Source organism: Mastigoproctus giganteus, chromosome 1 (assembly GCF_048544385.1).
Source record: "Mastigoproctus giganteus isolate SK-2022 chromosome 1, ASM4854438v1, whole genome shotgun sequence".
NCBI lineage: Eukaryota > Metazoa > Arthropoda > Arachnida > Uropygi > Thelyphonidae > Mastigoproctus > Mastigoproctus giganteus.
Genome location: NC_143575.1, coordinates 17,878,686 through 17,891,704, shown reverse-complemented (window position 1 = coordinate 17,891,704; position 13,019 = coordinate 17,878,686). Strand labels below are relative to the sequence as shown.

General features: G+C 37.1%; 1 protein-coding gene across 1 annotated transcript in view; it reads left to right on the top strand.

Moving 5' to 3' along the window:
- The first annotated feature begins 3,117 nt into the window (after nucleotides 1–3,117).
- Nucleotides 3,118–13,019, top strand: part of LOC150090593 (uncharacterized) — a 135,611-nt gene continuing 125,709 nt past the window's right edge. Inside the window, exon 1 of the mRNA XM_090386636.1 lies at nucleotides 3,118–3,243. The gene's annotated coding sequence lies outside the window, so the exon portion shown is untranslated. The remainder of the gene's footprint in view (nucleotides 3,244–13,019) is intronic.

The following is a 13,019-nucleotide window of genomic DNA, read 5'->3' as shown; positions in this document are numbered from 1 at the left end:
ATATATATATATATATATATATATATATATATATACAGAGAGAGAGAATCGGATCTAACAGGCAGAAATTGAGTAGGGATGACGCAAAATAAAATAAATTACTTAGGGGTGCAGTTATTAAAAAAATGTTGAAAATCACTGCATTACAATCACTGTCCATATATAACTGTTACATGTATTTTATTCTACCAGTTAACCATACGTTTATCGCCTGTAGCACGCTATCTGCAATGCCACACTATTCCAACTTAAGCAAAAGACATCTGTGTGAGTGAGTCAAAAGGCTTTCTAAACTCTAAGGAAATTATATCGATCAAAGTTATCTTCATCCAGTTCCCCTGTGACTAATACCTTAGCAGACTAGTCAGACATAATCTACCTTTAGCCAAATACCAAATACCATAATCTACCAAAGCCATGTTGTAATACTCTTCTATCATCACCATTGAAGTGATCTGCACTGCATCCATAATAATAGATTATATAATTTTTCTATTGTATAAGTCAGGATTAAAGGTCTGTAGTTTTCCAGAACACTTTTGGAACCCTCTCTTCCCTTTTGTACATTTCTAATAGTCTGATATTGGTTCCTGTATACCTTACCCCCATCTTTCATTATAACCGGATAGGCACCATCATCTCCTTGTACACAATTTTAGTAGAGTTGAACACAAGATTGTGAGAGGGTATTTTGTAATTTTTTTCACGCCATTGGAGGATCCAATATTAATTTTCCTTGAATTGATCGAGGTAGGTAGTTGGCTGATGACCAGATAACTGAGGCGTAAAGCGCAACAGGATACGCACACCTTTGTACATACTGCGTGATGAGTTTGCAGTTTGAGAATCAGGTCAATCCTTGATAGGTGCTGCCAGGGCTTTCTCCTGTATGCCTCTGAAATGTGGAAGGAAGGAAAGGTTCTCATCCCGCATGATGTCTAAGTGCCTGTAAAATTAACCTTTTCCAGCAGGCTTATAATAATGGAATATTCCTGTTTCTCTCTCTCTTTTTTCTTTTTTGTTGTTGACGCCATCTGAGCTGTTTTAAAAATATTAAAGTCCCAACGTATGACGGTAACCTATCAGATGGTGGAGTTTTTCAGAAGCGAAGGAAGCGATGTGTTTTGTCTATCCTTTAGAATTATTTCACCATCATCACCGATAGTCCCGAATCGATGGATTTAAAAAACTGTCGAATATTGCATGTAATTCACAATTTGTCGAGCATTGATTATTTTTACTTATGCGTACAGATCACAAAGGCAATATAGTAATAATATAGTACTAAAACTGAAGCAACAAAGAAGAGAACACAGCAGATATTCTGCATCGGCAATCGGAGACCAATAGTGCAATTATTACACTGTGTGGTCCAGAAACTAAACTATAAATTTTGGTTCCTCTCACGAGATTTTTGAACGATCTTCCAAGATCAATTGATAAATAGCAATCATATCGTGTCAAGTGATCGTTAAAGACAAATGATAAACAGTCATATCGTATCGTGTTGGGCCCTCTAACTCTTCTCTATCCCCCCCTCTCGCGGCGGTGGTGGTATGGTAGTTTCGCTGGTGCAAGGCAGAATCGCCTTTCATTTTCACATTGATGAAACTTAAAATAACTAAAAAAAAAAAAAAAAAAATTGAGGTCATGCTAACCCCAAAAGGGTATAAGGAACAGACCAAAATTTTAACTGGGAGTGCGTATTTTACCAGAACGGCGTCTCTATCTTATCTAATTTATGCAGCAGTACACCATGATCCACGACTTGTTTGGGTGTTCCATTAGAAACGAGAGCCACTTTCCACTTCCGTTTAGTTACCGTTGCTTTTCACCATTGCGTACCTCTCTGTACTCTGAAACGATAGTACTATTCCATCGAAACGTTTGTTAGGTGATGGTTATGAATAGAAGACGATAATATTTCATGAAAGGGAAGGGGCTTGTTTGTATTTGCAGTGCGATTGCAGAGGCAACTCGTACAGTTGGTGCTACATATAAGAAAATTAATAAGTTTAAACTTCGGTTAGTGTGTTAGGCGCCAGAGCAACTAAGGCTATGAGGCGGAGTATATTGTGTGTGTAATTGCGTATATTCTTTTGTAGGTTTGATGGACGAAAAATGCGAGTTGGGAGAAAAAGCTGTGGGATCTTTTCCCATAGATGCTATCGCTGTTATTCGTGTTAAGGTTTTTTTTTTTTTTTTTTTTTTTTTAACTGTATAGAGTTTAGTTATTATTTAAGGATTTGCTTCTTAAATAAAAGTTTCTACTATTATTTCTGAATAGCAATGCGACCGAAGTAGAGTTAACGATTTCTTTAAGGCAGCCACATAAAAGACATAAGTTAACAATGGTTCACACATTTTTCGTGGCAGCACGTGGTTTCGAGCTCTTGACGTGTGCATGTTGCTTTAAAGTTATACTGTACCTCAGAAAATTGGACTTTAAGAAAAAAGAATGCCTTTAGTAGAAAATGAATAGTATATCTCTGGTAAGTTAATCCAAGCAATTCAATCTGAAACTAAATTTTCATTTTAGATAGCTGATAAATTGATATTTGGCAAAACGTGAATGGCAGTCACATATAATTTCTAATTTTATTTCATGAAAAACTATTGTTTCGCCTCTAATAAAAATATTTTAAAAAAGAATTACAAAAATCCTATCATGAAGCAGTATTTTGTGTTTTCTGAATTTTATGCGCTGTGCATGAATATATTATTTCGCCTACCGCCAGGGGACCAGTGGTACGAACATTCCGAACGTGAGTTCATAGTACGAAACAAATTATGGAAAATTGTACTTTATCATCTGTACGTAATCGATATTTCTACTCTTTAATCGTATGCAACTAAGAAAGTGTTTCTTTCAGTGTCTCTTGTGATATAGATCATGTTTTCTTGTGGGGGGAAAAGTGTTAAGGAAATATATTTGTTAGTACTGGTACTTCGGTGAGCAGTTAATGAGTATTCCATTCTTCCGTTCATTGCTAGCACCCTGTTTGCTAAAAATAAGGGAAGACGTTGTGCTTACTGTTTAGATCTACGTCATTCAAGACTGACGCCACTCACAATTCAGTGCTGTGGTCGGCTTTACCCAAGGCCTTGGCCGGTGTCGGAGATAGGAGACAAACTTTGATAGCCTAGGCATCGTGAGTAAACTTAAGCGCATCGTGATTGCAATTTGGTTCTCGTGTCTCACTTGATATGAATAGTATTGCCTGTCCTTGAAGAAAACGACAGGTGAGTACAGCATATAATATTGTTGTGATTGTCCAAAATATCAAAAGCGAAAAAAAAAAAAAAAAAAAAAATCCCGTTGTTGTCTGTCGTTACACGCACAATCAGTTCCTTTCCCATACGTGTTGCCTTAACATGTGTTTCCGTACCTGTTGACTTGGAAGCTAGAAGAAACAAGTGAACCAAATAGGGGCAGTAGTTCAATAGCTCCAATCCATTGATGACTTTTGTTTAATGCGTTTATTATATATGTAAGAGGTACCGTACACGTTTGCTAGTATCTGCATTTTCTCACGTTCTAGAATCCAAATTCAAACCGTTATATGATGTCGAAGTATTTATTTATTATTTTAGTAATTATGAATGCCGTAACTGCAGCTATTACTACTCATATGTAAGATAAGGGATCTATAAAATTACCAAACTGGTTTTGCATTATTGACTGTGAAGTCATCGGAACAGATCAATGTAGAAATGAATACAGAACTTCGAGTGTTACTGACAATTTATCTTTTATTTTAGGTTCCGCTTTCGAAATCAGTTTATTTAATATTTTTATTATTACAAACTTGTATATCTTTCCAAAAGTGTTTAGCTGTAGCACGAAATGCATCGATAAAGTAATAATGACATTCTTATATGGTTTTAACCTTAAATTAAAATTATAAAAGTTCATACAAGTTTCTTTCTTTTACATACATTTTATCGAATGTTTTATAATTATTTACACTAGTGCGCATAATATCTTTTACTCAATGATGCCCATTCAAAACATAGATTACAACTGAATTCCCTCTCCCACCAGTATATAGATGGCCCATTACAAATTCCCATTTTAGTTATTAACTGTTTTTATTATTATTTTTTAAAGTTACAGCCCTGTTTTCTCATGACATCAAAAGCAAATGATTCTAATCTAGATAGTATAACTTTTTTTCCGTCTTGGTCCGCAGATGAATAATTCTTATTACAGTGTTTCGAAGGCTTAATATATTTTATATTAATTAGCTAATAAACGAAATGGGTGTATACAGATATATTTAAGAGGTAGTAATTCGTTGCGCAGCTCACATTAATGTAGTTCCTGGTAAATTAATTTACGAATAATGGCATGTACGGAACAATTTAATGACTTAACCATGAGTTGTGCGTTTCCTGTATTAAAATAGCGCAAGGATGGCTATGTTTTGTCATACTGGCAAAATTCTGTGAAATTAAACGTCGTTAGGAGGTAAAGTTTTGCGCACTGGGCTTAATTATACCAATCTGTTTGAATTGAATTAGCCTCCTAATTATCTAGGTGTCCCGAATTCTATTCTACATGCGGGAAAAAAAAAAGTTAAAATGGAATTCAGTTTCCTGATATTTATTTTTGGATAAATTCTGTATTGCTGAAAATACTCCAGCTTAAAGTAGGTAAATATCTATTATCTCCTCTCCTTTCCTTCCCCATGCATGTTAATTACAGTCAATGTCAGAAGGTTGCAAGCTAAGCTTTTTCTGTAACAGCAAAAAAAAAAAAAAAAAAAGTCTATACACACTAATAATCCTCTTATCATATACTTCCCACCACCAGAAGGTATGAATACCCAACCCAGCTTCCCCTTAAATTCCACCAGACTCCAATGCCAGATTTTTTGCCATCTGGTTTACAGATCAGAATCTTGCATGGGGTTTCCAGAACTTCTATGTTTTGTCTAAATCCTCACTGATATGTTGTTGATATATTGATAATGGGAATCAAGTCGATTAAAAAATTTACCCCACAGGTCGAGGTACCAATTCATACTGCAGCTTTTAATCAGAAGCATAATCCTCCCCACTCCCATTCATCCTCAAGCACATTGTAATGTTCCAAAATGAAACTGGTCTTCTACATTACACATAGAGCTGGATCTGGTTAATTCTGTTATGCCAGTTGACCTAATCAGTAGCGTAAATTCATCAATTTTATTGCCAGTGCTCCTGACATTGCCTTGTTATTTACTCTCTGGTGTGTCCTTTGTAATTACTGACGAATGTTGTGCTGTTGCTTCCTTTTTTTTTTTTTTTTTTTTAATGAAAACCCGAAGCACGAGAGGTATTAGAACCTATAGTACTTAGTACCGTGCTTGGGTTGGAGGTTGAGAAGACGAAAGAAGATATTTGTTGACATTAGACTTGAACTTCTGCAGACTGTAATTTTCAGGAAATACGTATGAAGGAAAACGGCAGTTGAACTGCCGTTATTCCAGAAAACGGCAGTTGAACGAATAAACGAGGAAACCAACATCCAGCCAACATCCATATACCTTGAATGGTATATGGATGTTGGCTGGTGGCGGCATGTCTTCGGACTATTTTGAAGGAGAGAGCGGGAATTAAAGAAGCCAATTCAGAAGAACAGTGCCCATGGAAATATCTGTAGAAAAGGCATGCAGCAGAAACAGTACATCTATGAGACAGAGAGTGGAGAGACTCTGTTAGAGATGAATCATTGATTAACCTAACTGCCCTCTTCTGAATGGAATCTAGATGCCTGAGAGAGCTTTTGGGGGCACCGCCCCAGATGTGGGAACAATATTCCATTGTAGGGCGGATTTGCGATTTGTACAGAGTGAACAGCTGTTTGGAAGAAAAGTAATTACAAGAACAAAAGAGAAAACCAATTTTTTTAGAGATCCAGAGGAAGCTATATTTATAATGTGCTTGTGCCAAGAGAGATTAGAAGTTAGGGTAATCCCCAGGAGATATATATCATTTTGCCTAAAAATTAGAGTGTCACCAAAGATAAGCATGGGAGCCAAAGAATCCTTTTTGCGAGATACGACAAGACTGAGTTTTAGAAGGATTGAAATCAACTAAGTTGTCTTTGCCCCACTGCAGAATTACCTGGAGATCGGTATTTAAAGAATTGATAGTGGATATTCTAGAAGTTGAAGCTGATTGAGCAGGGCAAGTTTTTTTCAAAATGGAAAGTGGAATGCAATGTGCTATCATCTGCAAAACTATGGATACAATTTCCAGTCAATGGAAGAAGGTCATTAATATACAAGAGGAAAAGAGTGGGGGAAAGAACTGAACCTTGGGAGACACCAGCATTAGTGGAGAAGTTAGAAGACAGAGAACCATCTACTATCACCCTCAGTGACCGATCAGAGAGAAAACTGGATAACCAATTACAAAAAACAGTTGGCAAACCATAAGATGGAAGCTTGTTTAGAAGACCTATATGCTAAACATGATTGAAAGCCTTTGAGATGTGAATAGCAACTGCTTGTGTTTCACCAAACTTTTCCATTCAATTTGTCCATAAATGAGTAACATAAGCCAGAATATCACCAGTGGATCAACACTGACGGAATCCATACTGGCGATCGTTGATCAGACGGAAGGTTTCTAGGTAGTTTAAGAGTTGGCGGTTAATTGATTTCTCCATTACTTTAGAAATAGTAGAAGTAATTGCAATGGGACGATAATTGGATGGGAGGGACTTTTTGCCCTTTTTAGGAACTGGCTGGATATGAGCAAATTTCCAAGCAGAAGGAAAAACACCTTTGGAATAAGAAAGTGAAAAAAGTGGCAAAGAATAGGATTAAGTTCAGGAGCACAGGTTTTGAGAACAAGTGGAAAAATACCATAAGGACCTGGAGCTTTCTTAGCATTGAGATTCGTCAAAATCGTTCTGACATCCTTTTGAGAGAAGACCACAGGAGGCATTGAATGGAGCGTGTTGGAAATCGTGGGAGGTGATTTACCAAGGTCATTATTACATGAGTTTGAAGAAAAATGGGATGCTAGCAGGTCAGCGTTATCCTTAGCCGAAGTGGCAACAGACCATTTGGTTTTGACAGAGGTGGGAGCAGAGATGGGCAAAAGTTGTAGCCAATAGTTTTGGCAAGGGACCAGAATGATTGGCTACCATTAGGGCAAGAAGCAAGTTTTCTACTCTTAGCCTGTTCAAAATCTAGTTTGGACTGATTAATGACTGCTTTACAATTGTTGTGCGCTTTGGTGTAGGCAGAAAGTGAAACTGAAGAATTGGAAACAAGCCAATTACGATATGCAACATTCTTCTCTTGGACAGCCTTAGCACATTTATTGGAAAACCAAGGTTTAGATAAAGGACGAGATTTTAAAGTGGAGTGTGGAATAAAGGATTCCATTCCTAGAAGAATAATTTCACTGACACGATCTGAGCAAATGTTGACATCAGAAGTTTCGAAACAGTAGTCTGACCAAGTAAAATAAATCTCGCAGGTCATCCCATTTTTCATTCTTGTAATGCGAAACAATATGAGGTTGGGAATAGCCATGAAATAAAGGCTCCATTGGAGAAGAGACAATCATCAAGTTGTGATCTGAGGTACCTAAAGGACCACTCACTTCGACCATGTACGTAGAAGGGTTGTTTGTGAGAAAAAGAACAAGCACGTTGGCTGTGTGATTAGGATTGTCCGGTATTCTTGTAGATAAATGAACAATCTGTGCAAGGTCATTAGTAATTGCAAAAGCCTCAGCATCTCGACCAGCTGGGTCGTTGTGACTAGAAAACGGAAGCTAGCTGGAGTTGTGAACATTAAAATCACTAAGGAAAATTCCCTCACTGTTAGGAAAGTTGGACTGGAGAAAGTCAAAGAGCTTCAAGTGATTAGTGGAGTTGGGAGAATGGTATAGGCAACAGATGAATTTGACACAATGAGGTAGAGAGATTTTAAGCCGGAGATCGAAGAGAGGAGATTCCAAATTACCAATTCTCTGGCAGGGAATATCGGAATGGACATATGCACAAGTACCACCTTTCAGGCGAAAGGAATTATACAGTAAATAATTTGGACAACTTAGATGAGCAGTAGTTGAATCAACCGATAACTGAGATTCTGTCAGAAAAAGTACATGGGGTTTGGCAGACTGCAAGTTGAAATGGACATCGTTGAGATTACAATTGAGCACACGTATATTTGTGAAATGAACTAGGAAGTGTTTGGGAAGTTTAGATCTTTTCAGAGATAAGCTTACTCTATTAGTTTGACAATTCATGGTGTATTCAATAGTAAGAAAAAAGTGAGCATGAGGATATGCTGTATGAAGTAATGAAATTTTTGGATATGGCGTACACATGGTAAGAATATACCGAGATCCTTGACATAACGTGGCCTCAACAATGCTCCCCCCCCCCCACATATACACTACTCGGACTCCCTCCAGTCACTATCTGGTAGAGTAGAGGTAGCAAGATTATACACTAGCTGATCCGGAGGCCTCCTAAAGAGTTACCAATACATTCGGTCTGGTGTACTAACTAGCGGCCGGCCTGCGAACATTGTTTTAGAGCTGTACCCTCGAAATGTAAGGAAGATTGAATCTCGTCATGATGTTCATCATAACCTCAAAAATCATCAGTCATACTGCATGATGGAAGAGATGGGGAAGGGTTGAAAGGTACCTGTTGTACAATGTCTTTTTCGCATACTTTTACACATCCACTGCCTTTTATATTTGCGAAAGTCCTTTATGTGTGCCTTAGGCACTTCTCTGGGGTGCTGAAACAAGCAGGCAGTGAATTTTAGTAAATGCATTTGATCTGTGAAGAATCATCAGTCCAGGTAACACTGACAACTGTTGTTTGTAGCATTCGAACATCAATAGATGCATATGAACAAGATTCAGATCCGCATCACCTGGGAACAGAATTCTATTTCAGTATTAGATGGCATATTATAAAGAGCTGATTCAATGTTATCAGCTTTAGCATACTGTCCATCGCTGTTCCTCCTCAGTCCTGAGGTCCCAGGCTGTGGATCCATTATAACAACCCTTTAGGGTAAATTTTGATAGAAAACTAAGTTTTACGCAAAATTTTAACAGTAGATACATGCTAAGGATGATGTTTTGTTTTTCACAAATTAAAGAATTAAAATTCAGCAAGCATAATATTCAAAAAGTTTTACCTTTTTTTTCTCATGGAAAATACTAAACTAGATAAAATAACTTCAACGTAAGCAAAATTCCAGCCATAATACAATAGCTCATGGTTCATTCAGCGTCCAGATATTGCCGAGTTGTTCATTTCATGTGATGTTCTTTTTCGCATGCTCAATTATTGACCAAAATTGAATGGCACATATCTATGTTAAGGGACAAAAATTTAGTACTAGTAGTTGCAATTGATGCAAGAAGGCAAGCTTATATAGCATCAGCCAGAAAAAGAAATTTACATCCCAACAGTTTGTTGGGATGTAAATTTGCATTCAGGCAGTAAATGTGTTAACTAATAATTGACTGTCCTTAGTCTTGAAAGTCAATGGCTAATTCTTAAAATTCCTTGACCTATTCCACAATTCAATTTCATATCTGTCTCCTTCGTTGCTTTCCCTTTCCCTTTCCCACTAACACTTTCTCCAGACCCTAAAAAACTCTTCAATGACATTGGCAAGGACCCTGTTCACCCCCTGAATTATATGTAATGTAGACTGTTTACATTACATATAACAACAAATCTGCTTGACTCATCTCCTATCTATTAATTTGTTATTGAAGAACATTAATAATCAAAACCAATTTATAAATAACTGCCAAATAGTACACCAAAAGAAATCTATTGTAAAAGGTATTATCATAATAAGTATCATAATAATTAACTATCATAATCTCCGGTTCCTCTGCCCCTTCTGAAACCTGCTTGCTCTTCTGGCATTTCTTCAAGTTTTCTTGAAATTCTGTTTAATATAATTTTAAGAAGAACCTTGCTAGCGTGAGAAATTAGGCTAATAGCCCTGTAATTTGAGCAAATTTTTAGATCTCCTTTTTTTAGTTAAGGGAAGCAAAATTGATTTCTTCCAATCTGACGGCCACCATCCCGTTTCCCAAATATTTACAATCATTTTATGAAAAAATTCCATGGCCTTCACACCTGTAGCTTTAATCAATTCTGCTGGGATTTCATCAATTCCAGGTGACTAGCAACATGTCAGTTCTCTAATGGCTTTTTTGACTTCTTCCTTCAATGGAACTGGTTTATGATCGCACTCTTGAAAACGGGGCGGTCGATCATTAGTGTCAGCAGGTGCTCAGAAGAGCTGTTCACAATACTCTGCATCTTCCTTTAATTGCATTCTCCTCTGTTAAAATTTCCCCTTGGAGTCTTTAATTACATTAAGTTTTGGACGGAACTTTTGTCTTAAGGATTTAATAACATCATACATCTTCTTAGTGTTTCGCTTGCTGTAGTATTCAATCTCTACACTTTTGATTGATATAATCCTGTTTGTCCTGGCTTAAACAACATTTGATGACTTTGCTCAGTTCCTGATATCCTTTGTTTCCATGTACATCCTGGGCTTTTGGAATTCTTCTGTGCTCAATAAGTTTTAAAAGTCGCATCTGTAATTCATGGCTTCCTGATCTTTGACCTCTCTCTAATGTATCTATTTGCTGAATCCTTAATGCTTTTTATATTTTCCCACATTTCCTCAGGCAGCATATCATCATCTAGTTCTAATAGAGCTTGAAAAATGATGTTTCAAGTATGTAATTGTTTGGAATATTTGCTACATTCAATCGTCTATGGAAACCCATATTCATGATCTGCTTCAGCTTGAGAATGGTGTGGAGTAGCTGATGATCAATGCCACAATGTGCTCCAGGAAATGTTTTTGCTGTGATTACACTGGAATGCCACCTTTTGCTGAACAAGGATGTAATCAATCTGATTCCTTGATTTATGATCAGGAAATTTCCGTGTATAGAGTCTTCCTGGGTGTTGCTGAAAGCAGGTGTTGCATCTCCCCATTCATTTCTAGTGCTAAGACCAAATCTGCCACATTCCAGACTAGAAGAAACTGTCTTGCCTACTTTTGCATTGAAATTACCTATGAGTATAAAAACATCCTTTTTTTGAGACCAGATCAAGAGTTGCTTGGAGATTTTCATAATAAACATCCATATCATCATCTATGGATATTGATGTCTGAGTATATGCAACTAAAATTGTGAGATTTACTGGTTGGCTCTGAAGTCTAACCATCATCATTCTACTATTAATAGGATTGTATCCAAAAAAAGATTTCGAACACGCCTTATTCAAAATGACAGCAACACCATGTTCTTTTACTTGGTCACTTCCAGAAAAAACAACCTTGCTAACCAAAAATGACCTTGCTCCTAAAATGTCAATTTTGTATCTATCCATTTTATTAATGACCATGTCCATTTTGCCCTCTTTTAAACTTTTTACAATCCACGTGGCCAGTTACCCTCTTCTTCCTTAAATTTAATTTCACAGGGTACACAGTGGGATCAGGTTAACAGCAGCTTTTGTAGTTGTGTTTGTTATGGTCTCTGTGGCATCAGATAATGTGGTAGTATGCCATTGCCTACTACATGGCCGATTTTGAAAGGGGCTGGCTTTAATCATAAGAAGAGTCATCATGTATTCCATAAATGCTCAGGAAAAGAAAGGTGACTACAGCAGAGCCCTGTTTAGTGCAGAAGACTGATTACAACTGGCTTTCGCATGGTTTCCAGAAGTCGTCGTACACACACACACACACACACACACACACACACACACACACACACACACACACACACACACACACACACACAAAGAAAAAGTACAAAAAGAGGGGTTACGTAAAAAGGGCGGTAACAAAAATACACCATTCTAGATTTCACGTATCTTCGAGTCTCTTTAAAAAATCATTAATCTGGGTTTGTTTGCTTTTGCTTGATAAATCTTTGTGAATTTCATCATATGGAACTAAGCATTTTTGAAGCTCCCTTTTGAACTTTGGGCTCCTTTCATTCAAGAATCTGCATTCAAAAAATGAGATTCTAATTGCTCGGCTAACTTTATGCCTTCCCCTATGATTTTTAGTGTAAAATTTGGAAGTTTAGAATTTTCATCTGGGATATCAACATTTGAATTGATTTGATTTTACCTCCGATGCCGTTTCCACCAGATCCGCTGTGCTGGCTTCATTTTCTACCAGTAATTCTTGAAAGTCTTCAGTAATCATATCTTTTTTTTTATTTTATTTTTTTAGGAGCATCAGTGACTAAGGCCATGTTACTCTGTGTATATTGTCTATAAATTGTGCATGTCCTGAGGTTGATTTTCTGTTTTGCTGGAAGGAAAACCAGAGTTTCTGGGAGAAAAAACCACGCTACCTTTGCCTGAGCCCAACTAACTCAGCTATGTTGTGAAAAAGACCCAAAAAAATTCTTACCTTCATCGATGGGATTCGAACTCGGGTCTTTTCCAGCCGGTGTGGGAAGGAGGGCGATTCTATCAACTGTGCTAACATAGGGTTCAGTAGTCATCATCAAAACCTTCCCCTCCTACCGTTGTAACAAGTTCTACTATCATACAGATTCTGTTTTCTGCCCGTTCGATCATATTTCCTGAATGAACTGACTCTGGCTATACATTTTTCCACACGCATTTAACGTTGACCGTTTTACTTCTTCCAGCGATAAAGCTATGATTCTGATACAGCCCACAATTGAGAAATGTTTTCGTGCCTCCATTACTTCAATAGATTCGGAATCAATTTTTTCCAAAATCCATTGTAACGATTTTCTGATGGAATGAGTTTTGAAAGTGGATATAATACAGTGATCTAACAGCTGAATGAAAGAAGTTGTATTAACCCAGTACAACTGTGGCAGTAGGAACATAACTGCAATGTTTGGATGACTTAAATCTTTTGGATGGCCTGGTGTGCTATCCAATAGTAATAAAACTTTGAAATCTAGATTTTTTCCACAAGTTCAACAAAGTACAAGTTCAATAGCAC